This window comes from Aythya fuligula, chromosome 1 (assembly GCF_009819795.1).
Source record: "Aythya fuligula isolate bAytFul2 chromosome 1, bAytFul2.pri, whole genome shotgun sequence".
NCBI classification, from domain to species: Eukaryota; Metazoa; Chordata; class Aves; order Anseriformes; family Anatidae; genus Aythya; species Aythya fuligula.
In genome coordinates this window covers 130,485,839-130,499,065 of record NC_045559.1, presented here as the reverse complement: position 1 = coordinate 130,499,065, position 13,227 = coordinate 130,485,839, and the positions used below count along the sequence as shown (strand labels likewise).

Here is a 13,227-nt window from a genome sequence, read left to right as displayed (position 1 = left end):
AACACAAGCATTTTTATCTTCAATAAAATTAAAATATTTCGTATTTTACTTTTTGTAAAGTCTCTTTTCTATAATCTGGTCTGACGCAATTTCACAATGAAATTAACTGGTTTAAAAATTAAAATGAATTCTTCACCTCCTGTTTTACCAGATGCTTTAATGCCAAAAAGTATTTCACTCTCATTCACAGATCATTGGAATGCTGCTTTTTTTTTTTTTTTTTTTTAATAAAGCAGTTCCATATTGAAAAGTTCATTTTCATCAAAATAGACACATGTTATGTCAGCTTGAATGAAATTTTTTAAGGAACATGCCAAAAGGAATGATTTTATTTAATTTTCTCATTTATTAATCACAAATATTTTTCTTTTCTATAGTATGTAGAAGAGCATAATTAGTGCTTTAATATAGTCAAAATAAAAATAATTGTTCAGTCCAAATGTATCCCAGAACAGAAATACTTAACCTTATTTTGGGGTTCTGTCATCTGAAAAATAAAAGATTTTCACTGGACTGATTTATTCCAGAGGGTTATTTTGAGTTTTGGTGGTGTTTTTTTGTTGTTGTTGTTGTTGTTGTTTTTTGGAGGGAGATGGGGAAACAAAAGCAATTAGTTATTTCTACAAAAGAGGGTACCATTTTAAGAGAAACATATTCCACAAATACGTAATATATACTTCCAGCCTTCAGTCATGACCTGACTGCTAGGCCTTCTTAAATAATATCAATTCTTATTGCTTTTTGTGAAAGCAAACTTCAAAACATGAAGACATGGACAAAACATTCCATGTCCAGAGAAGGCATACAAAGCTGATGAAGGGTCTGGAACATAGGCCTTATGAGGAGTGGCTGAGGGAACTGGGGTTGTTCATTCTGGAGAAGAGGAGGCTTGGGGGAGACCTTATTGCTCTCTACAGCTACCTGAAAGGAAGTTGTGCTGAGGTGGGAGTCAGCCTCTTCTCACTGATAGGACAAGAAGGAATGGCCTCAAGTTGCGCCAGGGGAGGTTCAGGTTGGAAATTAGAAGAAATTTCTTCTCAGGAAGAGCGGTTAGGCATTGGAACAGGCTGCCTAGGGAGGTGGTGGAGTCACCATCCCTGGGGGTGTTTAAGGAAATGATGGATGTTAGGGACATGGTTTAGTAGGTAATCTGGGTGGTAGGGGCATGGCTGGACTAGATGATCTTGGAGGTCTTTTCCAACCTTAATGATTCTATGAAAACATCTTTCAAAGTCAGTATTATAATCCAAATTTTCCAGATAAAATCAAGAAACAACATTTTTATTTTTTTTTTCCCCAAAGGCCTCCAGCATGTCTTTGTCCATGTCTTCTTCATGATTAGCTGTTCGTTTCAGCTAAATGGTGTAGAGCGGCCAAAAAATGGATTGTTGTTCTTGGAATCTCTTAGCAGCAGTACACCATAAAGTCATAGCTGCCCTGGACCATACCTTGCCTAAGTGTCTTCTGACACTACTGACATAGCAAGCATCCTGTCCTCAAACCCTCTACAGATCAAAAGTCTAGCCAACAGAATGTATTTTCATCAATAACCAAAGGTATGATCTTAGGTCATCATTTTTATCCATATGCAATCTTTAATGACATTTAAGCCTTCTTATCCTGTCTGTCACCCTTGGGTATAAGTGGCACCTGTCACGGAAGTTGGTAGTTATTCCTATTTTTCCTAACCTCTTTCTCAAACTTTTAACTGAGAAATGAAGTAGTGTGGCATAGAGAGTCTCCTACTTTGTATAAACAATTTGCACCAAAATCCTTCCTACATTTCTTTTTTTTTTCCTTCTTCTTCTAAATCTGTCTTTCAACAACAACAAAATAGAAACAACAAAACAAATTACTACAGTTTATCCATATGCCATTTTATGTCCTGTTTCTGAAACAACAGTTGACAGGACAACATATGTGACCAGTAACTGCTGTTCAGAGCTAAGCTCTACAAATGGTGACTGACATGTAACTGGGTATTCCATTAGCCAAGGGAGCTATAGACCAACCAAAATAAACTCTGAAAATTTTTCTCTGGGTGTTAATTGTTCTGAGCATCATTCTTTCCTGCACACAAGGCAAATATTCTTGACCTTCAAATTTGGATAAAAACCACCCCTATTAGTTAACTAATTTGTCCATTATCACCTGAAGACATTCATAAGCCTTTCACCCAATACAAGAAAGAGAACAGAATACACAAACTTATATCGTAAATATGACTAAATCTCCAAGCTCTGCTAACTTGCTTGATTTGTTACAGTGCATATGCCATGCTAATTGTGCACAGTATATATATGCATTAATATGTATTCTTTAAATCTCTGATGTATAAGTCTCTGCTCAGCATTTTCAAATGAAACAGTCCAAAGCAGGGAAAAGAATTAAGTCAGTCATCTTTCAACTCTAAAATCTGTACTTACATCTGGCTTAAGTACAGCTTTTTATAATATCTGCTCATAACATAAATGTCTAACTGGTGTGAGATCTTCCATAATAATTTTTACTGAGATGATATGTAAAAATGTCAAATGTTTTTATCATAAAAACTAACGTCTCCTGTATAACTGCAGTCTCGAAATTCTGTGGGAACGTTTGGGTTTGCGGAGTAAGCATTTTCATATACTTGCAAAATAAAACATCATGGTTTTGTTTTTCTGCCTACTAAAAGCCAGATTGTCACTTCTGTAGGGTAAGTCTTTGTTCACACAGTGGAAACATCACAAGGTCAGCAGGAGTAAGGGTCTTATCATAGAAGTGAGGTCTTTTTTTTTAAAACAGAGCCTTACAATAAACAATTTCCTAGAATTTCTTACATTGATGCTGCCCCATAATTCTGGATCACAGATTTCAAAAATGAATACGCATGTAGTAATTGGTACATTTGAGTTCTTAACTGATGATTTATAATTCCAGACCTCAAGTGCAAGGTTTCAGCATTTGGTAGTAAAAAAATTATTTACACACACTCATAATGATCTCAGGATTAAAAAAGCCAAATGTTTGTTTCTATTTGACCAGAAAACTAAGCCTTATACTTTGGATGGTTTTAGAGATGTCAAAAAATCCAACACTCTAGAATGCTGTCATATTTTTAACACCCATTAGAAATAAAAGCTTGCTAGAGGGGATGGACATTCAGAGGATTTATAGGACAAAGCACCTTTGATCATCCCATTACAACTTCAGTGTAAAACATGGGGCCTGCAAAGGACAGTTATCATCAGAACAAGAAGAGACAGGCCAGGCAGTCTAATGGAGAAAGAATGGGAAAGAATGGGCTGTTGTGTTTATTTCCTTTTGTACGCCTTCAGAAGTCTTCATCTCCCTTAACTTTCTGGCTGCTACCTTGCTTCTCTTTGCCTTGAAGTTTGTAAGCTATTCCTCTTTCTTGCCTCTCGGCTTGCCAAGGCAATTTCTGATTCTGTAACACTGAAAGTCCTATTTTCATATTAATTCTCAAGGCTTTCAAACAAACTTCATTAACAACTTCTATATAAATGGTTCTTCCTCAGCTTTCCTAATGCAATTTCAAGAAGAGAATCTGGTGATCTTTCCTCTTTCTCCAGGCTCTTCTTGGCCTCCTCTCCCACACAGTTGTTTTCCCTCTGGGCCTCTCTCTGTCCATTTCTTTTGCACTTTATTTTCTGAATAACCTAGTCTAGTCTCAGGAATGTACCCTGGCATTTCAAAATACACTGCTGTCAAGAAAAATAGAAAACTGCTTCTCCTGTTAAATAAGCATAGCACAAACAGCCAGAGCTGCCCCTGTCTTTCTCTTTCTCTTCCTCCTTTCAAGTGCCTTGGAAAGGCAAACCCATTTAATCATCCCCTGGAACAGTATCAACTAATAGCAAAAACATCATCAAAAAATGTTCAGAAAGCTTCAAAATATTTTCAAGCTTAGGATTTTCAATGAATATTTCCAGTTTCAGTTCAATGATAGAAAGAAACACAGCCATCAGGCTAAGGGAGGTAATTCTCCCCTTCTACTCTGCTCTCACAAGACCCCACCTGGAGTACTGCACACAGATCTAGGGTCCTGAGCACAAGAAAGACCTGTTACAGCTGTTCCAGAGAAGGGCCATGAAGATGAAAAGAGGGCTGGAGCACCTCTCCTATAAATACAGGCTGAGAAAGTTTGTGTTGTTTAGCATGGAGAAGGCTCCGGGAAGACCTTGTTGCAGCCTCTCAATACTTGCAGGGGTCTTATAAGAAAGAGCAAGGCCATTTTACCAGGGCCTGTACTGACAGGACAAGGGGTCACAGTTTCAAACTAAAAGAAAGTAGATTTGTATTAGAAATAATGAAGAAATTCTGTACTATGAGGATGGTGAGAAACAGGAATAGGTTGCCCAAAGAACCAATGGATGCCCCATCCCTGGGAGTGTTCAAGAACAAGTTGGATGGGGCCTTGGGAAACCTGGTCTAGTGGAGGTGTGCCTGCCCACGGCAGGGGAGGGTGGAACTAGTTGAACTTTAAAAGACCCTTTCAACCCAAAGCATTTTATGATTCTATGTAAGGGAAGAGAAGATAAAAAATATTTTTGCCTTGTTTGTTATGATCAAATTGCCAGCTGCACACTGACTAGGATAGGAGTCACAGGTTAGCAAAGTGTACTTCCCAGATGAGGTTAAGAGCACACTTGAAAAGGAGGGGGATGGAGGTCGCATTCTTCAAGATACCTCTCTGCCCTCTGGGTTTACCCTACTGTTCCTGTTAACTCTAGTATTGTCCAGATACCTAGAGAAGGCACAGGAATTTAAAGACAGAGTCCAAAAATCTCATGACAGGCAAGTGAGAAACAGTAATAGAAATTCTAACGCAGGGACAGGGTGGGGGACAGTGAGGTTTGATCCAAAGAGGTGAAAAACACTGAACTAGTACAACAAATTACTGGAATTAGTCTGAAAACACAAGAGAACCTTAGGGAAAAAAATCAACACCATCAGTTATTCATCATTCTTGGTGCATACCTACCCCATCAACTCAAGATGAAAGGGGAAATAAAGTGCACTTCATTAGAAACCTGCTTTCTCTGGTAACAGTTTCCAGATTTTCTAGACCACAAAGACACAATCTGTCTTCTTAAAGCAAACTCCTCTATGATATTTACAGGTATAAATTCATAGAAACAGACAATAGAAAAATTCATGGAAATGAACTAGATCCATGACCTAATACCCCATAATTTCTAGTCCACAAAGATATACGATGCTTGAGAAATAACTAAAGCATTTTGTGGGTAATTATGCAATAACATCAAGCTAAAGAGGGAAAGTGTGTTTTTGTTTTGGTTTGGTTTTGTTATCTCAGCCAGGAAGCCTCTCTTGGAGGCTGTAAACTAAATTTCTTAACACAGCCTCAGCATAAACTTTAACAAAGATAAATATAATATCCTGTGCCTGGAAAGAAGTAATCCCAAGCAGCAGGACAGGTTGTGGACTGAAGAGCAGCTCCGCTGCAGGACCCAGGGATAGTGGCAGGCAGCGAGTTGAACACAAACCAACAGTGAGCCCTGGCAGGGAAGGTAGCCAGCAGTGTCCCAGGCTGCAACAACAAAAATACAGTCAGTAAACCAAGGGCTATTTCATTCCACTAGACTCATCTCAGACACACCTGGATGAGTCTAGTGGAATGCTGTGCCCACTTTCGGTTCCCACAGTTGAAGTTGGAAAGGTCCAGTGGAGGGCCACCAGCTTGAGAACTTGACATAAGAAGAAAGGTTGGAGAGACTGGATTTGCTCAGCCTGGAGAAGAAAAAGCTCAGAGGAGACCTAATCATACTTCTTGAGCATCTAAAAAGTTAGTTAAAGAGCAGGTGGAGACATTCTCTTCTCAAGGATGCCTGCTGACAGGACAAGAGGCAGTAGGCATGAGCTGCTTCAGAGGAACTTCTCTCTGGATATTAGAAAAAAATTCTTTCCCATGATATCAGTTGAATGTTGAAAAAGGCTGCTCAGATAAGTGGTGCAATCTGCTGTGTTAGAAATACTCAAGATTATTTGAATCTATGAACTATGTTGAAGAGAAATTGGGACCATTTAAACTCCAGGGTCTAAATCTTGTGTTTTTATTTTTTTATTTTTTTATTTTTTTTTGCAAATCTCTATCTGTGCAGTCTTGCTAGCTATATGAATAATGTTGTCACTACCCTCTTTGTCGCAATCGTCTTTTCCCTCAAGCATCTCTCTTCACACTGGGTTTCATACATTAAAAACACTAGGTATTTTCTTTTGAAATGGGATTGGCTTTTCCCAATCTTGCTACAGAAGATACACTAGTGCTGTATTTTATTACATTCTTCATTTGCCTCAGACTGTAAACTTGAAGGGGTAGCAGATGGGTTTTCTCATTTGCTTATAAACCATCACAGCCCTAGATGATCAGTGTACAAACACACATACACAACATTCATTACACTACTCTGGGGATATGTGATATTTATTTCCAGTCCTTGCTAATCTTTCATAAGCAGTTTACACTTTATTTCTCTTTAAAAGGAAGAGAAGGATGGGAGGGATAAGCATATTTCTCCCATGACAGTTTCTTTTGCAGTCAAGACATTCAAGGAGAGTTATATTATGGGAGGATTTTTTAACCTTCAGTAACACGGCTTAATTAGGGATCAAGAGCAAATGTTATAGCAAAGAAGAGGCACCTCTGAACACTCACTTTTATTGGGCTTTTGTTCCAATTACGCTAGTTAACACAGGACACAAGATGCATTTGCATCTGAAGTATACTCAAAGACTTCAGATAGCTATTACAATTTTAAATTTTACTTGAGCTGAAAAAAATGAGTAAGCGGGACCTTTTGAAGATTTGATGCCTTTGTGAAAAGATGGTGAGGAAATTGTACAGCTCTTACCTCATTAAAATATTTCAACACTGCAAGGAACAAGCTCATGCTGAAACTTAAGTACAGATTTCTTACAATTCAAGAAAAGACACATCAAAGTAAAAATTGTTAAAAAAAAAACAAAAAAAAACAGGAAAGAAAGTCTCAGCTTGTTCTCACAGTGCCACCTGATCTGCTCAGTTTGTCACAAGGGTCACAAATGACTCACACACATACCTCTTGAATAACTACAATAACACAGTATTTTGAAGGGGGAATCCACTCCACCTCTGCAATCCTGACTTCAGCAGAAGCAAAATCAAGCTTCAGAATTGCCCACTTTAGATCAAGCAAGTCTAAGAAGCAAAAGCAGTAACCTTGTAATAACTTGCAGCGGTAACACAGCAGCAAGGGACATAGCTGCAAATGGATAGGTAAAGCTGAGGATAAGACCTGTCTTTCTAGCACTAACCAATATAAAGTAATCGGCTATAGCAGCAACATATTATTTTTCCACTAGAGCAAAGAACAGTAGCATTTAATCCTTTAGTTGATCCCTGACATACCACTAGTTGAGCCCTGGCAAATACAAAGTCTTGCCTTACAAGTCCAGATGGCAAGAGAAAGAAAACAAACATACAAAACACAACAAAAACAAATCAGTGTAAACCTAAATATGAAGGGAAGTCCTTCTGATTTTTTCAGGAGTAAAAGAAAAACTCAGTTTTTCCAAAAGAAGTACAGATGATTTCATATGAGACCTTAAATTTCAGAGGGGAACTATGTGGCATGATGATCTTAATCCACTCTATTTTACATAAGCACACAGGTAAATTAATAATACTATTTTCTAGTCATGAAAAACCTTTATGAGAAAGGTGTACATGGTTATGTGAGTTAATATAGGCATTCTTTTTTCACAAACTTAATAAGCTTTACAGACAAGTGGGACAAGATAAATTTCAGAATTTGTAGATATTCGTAGTGGCTAAAATCACTCCTTTTTATTGCAGAGAGGAAATATATAAAAGAGAATCAAGTTTCAGGAGGTTGCGTTTTGTACCATTTTTTCCCAGATCTCTAGAATTAGCCTGAAGGATCCTTTTAGAGAGTAGGTAAATATATATAAAATATTAGGACAACACCGCAATGCAATGAGGATGTTAAATTGTTCATCCAAGGAGATGACTTAACTAATACTGACATAATTTCCAAGCAGCAAAGCAAAACTAGGTCAAATCACATTGACCTATCTAACATAATAAGCCCCTTTTTTTCAGAGTTTTACAATGTAGACTGTGTCTGCAGGCATTAATGTCCTCTGTTATCAATGTATAGTCTTGTCACTCTGCTTTAATGTCTTATCACCATGTTGTGTTAATTAGACCAAAACAATATAGTGCACTTTTGAACTACTTAACTCACAGTTTGAAGTCTCTGCCTAATCTATACTTTTGAGGTTATCCAGCTAGAAATGAAGTCATTAACTCTTCAGAGTCACTTGTTTCAGTAGGTGCTACCAAGGTTGGTGGAATAGTGTAGCTTTACATACAGGTCAAAATCTAAGCTCTATAAGTTGCATATTGTTTGTCTAACACAGTGTCTGTCTGCACAGATAATGTTCATCAACTAGCAAAACGTACACCAATTTTGATACCACTTCACACCAGGCAGATCCCAGACAAAGAGTGAGTATCATGTGTGCTTGGCTATCACATGTCCTTACTCTAGCGCTTTTTCCACATGCAGCACCCTGACAGGGACAGGCCTTTTGCTTGCCCAGGGGAGCCTTCCCTTCCTGTACTCTTATTGTTCTTCTACACATTAGATTTACAGCACATGTGTTTTGCAGTGAGACTATAAACAGAGTTGTGTAGGGGTCTGGCTACAGCCTCTCATGACTTCCAGAAAAAAACTGAAACAGGAGAATTGTCCTCCAGAGCTAAGGTGCAGGAGAATGAAAGGCTGAGTGCTTGAGGACCTGACTTCTCAAGGAGCTAGAACTCACTAGGAAGGAGTAAAGAAGCAGAGGCAGGAATTAGGCAGACCTTGGTGGCCCAGAAAGCAAAAGATTACAATGGGGTTTAACTCTCCCTGCAAAATATATGAATTTAGTAGTAAGGGTATAATCCTGGGGGGAAAAAAAAAAAAAAAAAAAAAAAAAAAAAAAAAACAGACAAACAAATAAAAAACCAAAAACCACAACAATATTTTCCAGTGATGAAACAACACTTTCAAAGATTGCTTGGTGATGAAGAATACCTTAAAATTGGAATACTGGCCATTCTTATGATAAAGTGTCTGGATCTGGCAACTCCAATTATAAATATGTAGATATGCTGTTGTGTGTCTTTTTTTTTTTTTTCTTCACTTCTTGTTCCTTTTTTCTTTTTAATGCCTCTAATTACCCCTCAGGAAGAAAAATAAATAAATAAATAAATAAATAAATAAATAAATAAATAAATAGGATTCATGTTTCCATATGGGACAACTACTGGAGAGAAAAAAAAAATAATAATAATAATTTTCTTTTGAGAACTATTTTGCTAAAAGATGCTCATTTCTCAGAAGTTTTTAGAAGAAAACACCAGGGCTCAGCTAAAGCTCAGAATAGCTTATAAGAAAAAAATAAAAATAAAAGGGAAAAACCCAGAGGTGGCTGGGGGGGCTTATCTGAGCAAGCTCCTGCTCCTCTTGACTAAAAGTAGTGCGTTGGTTATCTGATATGAGCCCAAACTACTGCTCTGGTGAGGAGTGTGGGGGGTGGTTTCAGTGCTCCTGCTGTGGCTGCTCAATAATTAAATACCTGGAGACCAAAACGGACAATTAATGCCATTAGTCATGGGCACCTGCTTGGGATATAGAGCAGGTGTAGGACTGAGATTTCAGCCTGCATATCCCACAGACGACTGCTGCCCCTGTGGGGGTAATCCTCCATTTAAATGGACCAAGAAAGTCTCTGGTACCCTGAAAAGCAACATGACGTAACAGAGAACTTTGTTTTTCCCAGATTTTGTGCTACACCATGATGGCATCCAAGTACGGTGGGCAGGCAATGCCACCAGCCTGCAGCCCAAACAGTGCTGGGCAACCAGGGTGAAACATGACAGAAAGCCACCAGCATCGCCAGAGGCATGTGAAAGATGTTGCCCCCACACACACACCTCAAAATGCAGTGCAATTGTCATAGCATCTCACCTGCTCCTTTCTGAGGCCATGAAATACCCCTCTGTAAATGTTTTCATTACAGTCTATCATGCTGCAATGAAGAATCCTATCAGCCGTGTGGATCTCCTCATTACTGTCCCACTAAGCCAGGAGTAAAAGCTTGAACTCTCTATTATTTGTTTTACTGTCTCAAAATTGTTCTTACACCCAGCTATCTCAACACTTATGTAACCAGAAAAGTTTTATTCTACTTCGGGGCCAAACAAACATAGCCTATTTGCCAGCTTTTTAGTCTTCCCATATCCCCCTGGGAAGATATAAATTATAATGATAAACAACCGTGACATGACAGCAAATAGGAAAGAATTTTAAAGAATTAAGAGCTATTTTCATTGTTTAGGAAAGAGATCAAAATCAGCTTCCTACCCTGCAGTGCCTTTTCCAGCTTTCAGGCAGAGTGGATTCTATACCATAAGCCAGGGATCTCAGGGATATACAGTAATTCCTTACAGCTTGTTAAAGCATTGCAAGTTCCAAGATGTAATAAAAGACTTCAAACCCAAGAAGAGGCTAAAGAACAGAGTACCCTTGCAAGTCTGAAATTCAGTTCAAACAAAACCCAGTGTGCATTCAAAAAGCTGTTCACAGAGTTGTATGCAAATACATGTCTGCTCCTTTCTCCTAGCTCAGTCTTCATTCTCAGCCAAACCAAATTATTTCTCCATCTTTCTATTTACTGAACTTCAGCATATCTATCCCCTGAGCATTTACCACCATGATCTCCTTGTCCCCAGCAGCTCGTTTTCCTCAAACCCAGGCTGCAGCAGACCCCTTACCTCTGCTCCTACTCTGCGGAGGGACTGAGCTCTGGCAACTTTTTTTTTTTTTTTTTTTTTTTTTTTTTTTTTTTTTTTTTTCAGAGCTCCAAAGCTGCTGGAGCACGCTGTGTCGTTGCCTGCCTGCCTGCCTCCCCGTCCCTCCCCAGCAGGGAAGCCCTGGGACCGGGTAGCAGTGGGAAGGCGTCAGCCAGCACATCTGAGTGCCAGGCAGGCAGGAGGGAGAGAGCTGGAGACAGACCTCATCAAAGGTAGGAGGCCTGGTGGGGATCAGAGAGAGGGAGATACACATCTAAATAATTCAGGCACTAATAAAAGCTTTGGGTTGGGTTCTGTCCAAGCTGGGAGAGAAGGCTCAATTTTGATGTATTTTCTGCTGCCATTGTTGCAGAATGCAGTGTTACTTAATAACCCAATACTGATAAACTAACCTTATTTTAAGAGTATTCCACATAAAGTTAATGAGGAAAGTGACTGTGCCTAGTTTTGTATTTTTATAGCCTTAGCTTTAGATTGAAATTCTATCATATGAAGATTTTGAGAACTTCAAGTCTGACCTCTACAGGTGGGCCGCTGAAATAGGTACAGTGTCTTTTGATCTCAAACTGTACATTGCATTTTTAGGTATTGGAGAAAGGTAATGGACCAGATGTAATATAAAATCCCATGCTACCATTATTACATCATTAAAACCTTATTTTTAAAACACCATTATCTGTGGTAATTTGGTTCATACAAATGCCTTCTTGCAAAATGCATCCACAGTGCAGCAAAACCAGAAAAAAGCACATCCAGCATGAACATTTTTACATTCAGAAGTGTTACAGGGTTCTGCTTCTGCTTTTTATTATCCCTCCTCCTCCTTCCCCAATCTTCCATGTGATCTGCTCCTTCAGCACTACAGAAACAAACACTACTTTGAAACTGATAACACACATTTGTGTTTTGCAAAACTGATGTTTTTAAATGCCCTGATTGGTGCCACCTTTTTCTAATCAGAACCAACCACTCTAACAAACTGCCCTTTGTCCGGTGATCCCATCCCCTCTGTTCCCACCAACCTACAGCACATGTTGCCATAGCTACACTGCATGTCTATTTACCACACAAGTGATCAAAGGAGGCAGACAACACACATACACACACGCACAAAAACCTTGCCAGGCTTCCTACAGAGCAATGTCCAGCCACTAATTAACTGATACACTCCCAGCCTGTGGACTCTGTACACTTGTTTTCTTTATTCTGCATGGTACACAAAAAAAAACCACAACAGCATTCTCTGAGATGTTCATTCTTCCCTTACAGACCAAACAAACAACTAAACATACTAGGAGGAACTTTAAAGAGAATTTCCTAAAGCAAGACTAAGGACTACAGCACCCCAGGATAAGAAAACAGCTTTTCCACTGAGGAATACATTAAGAATTCTAAAAGTTATGCAAAAGAAAATAGGAAATAAGAAACACATGCTAGGCAGTTAAACATCTGTAAGGAAACGGGATTATTTTGAATTTTGCATGTGTTATTCACTGAAATCGTATGCAGCATTTGTTCACTTGGTGAATTGTATACACACTAGAAGCTGTATGTCTGCAGTCATGATAAATATAATGGCTTTATGTGCCTTAGAAACACAGTTTTTCATTTTTAGGTGGCCTGTCAGTTAACAGTCATTTTGCTGGACCTCTTTGTGTGATGAAGGGCTCAACTCTGCCTTGATGAAAGTCAATGGGACTTCAATAGGAAGAGGCCAAAGTAAGGAGCTGTATTTGTTCTCCTGACACCCCATGAACAGCACTTCGGGGATTTGTTGTGGGTGAAAGTGAGTGAAAATGAAGTATTAAAATTCTTCAAACATTTGATTTTCTATGAAGTAGGCTTAGTGAACTTAAAACAGAGCCCACAGTGCCCTCTCCAGTTCTACAGCAAACTCAGGGAATCCAGCCACGCGACAGCCTCCAGCCACATGAAACTGCTGCTCTAGCACATAAAGGCTGTGTCTTTTCAGGAGTTTCCATCACTTGCAAGTTGCCTTGCTTAAGCAAGTATTTTTAAGTAACTAACTGAACAGAGTAGTCTGCAAAGCAGAAAATGTGTTACACTTAATGTATGTTAAGTGTAATTCTTATTCGTCGAGTTACTTTTTTTTTTTTTCTTTTTCTCTTGCAACCATGTTAAATACCTTTAAAAAATGCACTTCTGCTTCCTATTATTAGTTTTGCAGCACACTAGAACAACAAAATAGGTGTATTTTCCTGTGGATATTTAAACTTTTACAAGTATGCAGTAACCAGTATGCTTTCATAGATGTCACATGCAGAGCAAGAGGATGGAAATTCTCCCATTTTGGTTACTGGACCTTCTACACAAAGTCA

General features: G+C 38.7%; 1 protein-coding gene across 4 annotated transcripts in view; it reads right to left on the bottom strand.

Annotated features, from left to right (window-relative positions):
- Window positions 1-13,227, bottom strand: part of MID1 (midline 1) — a 238,236-nt gene that overhangs the window by 126,726 nt on the left and 98,283 nt on the right. The window contains exon 1 of one of the 4 annotated variants that reach the window (XM_032192980.1): window positions 10,850-10,894. The exons of the other annotated variants lie outside the window; for them this stretch is intronic. The gene's annotated coding sequence lies outside the window, so the exon portion shown is untranslated. Of the gene's footprint in view, window positions 1-10,849; window positions 10,895-13,227 lie in introns of those variants that run through there. 4 annotated transcript variants of the gene reach the window in all.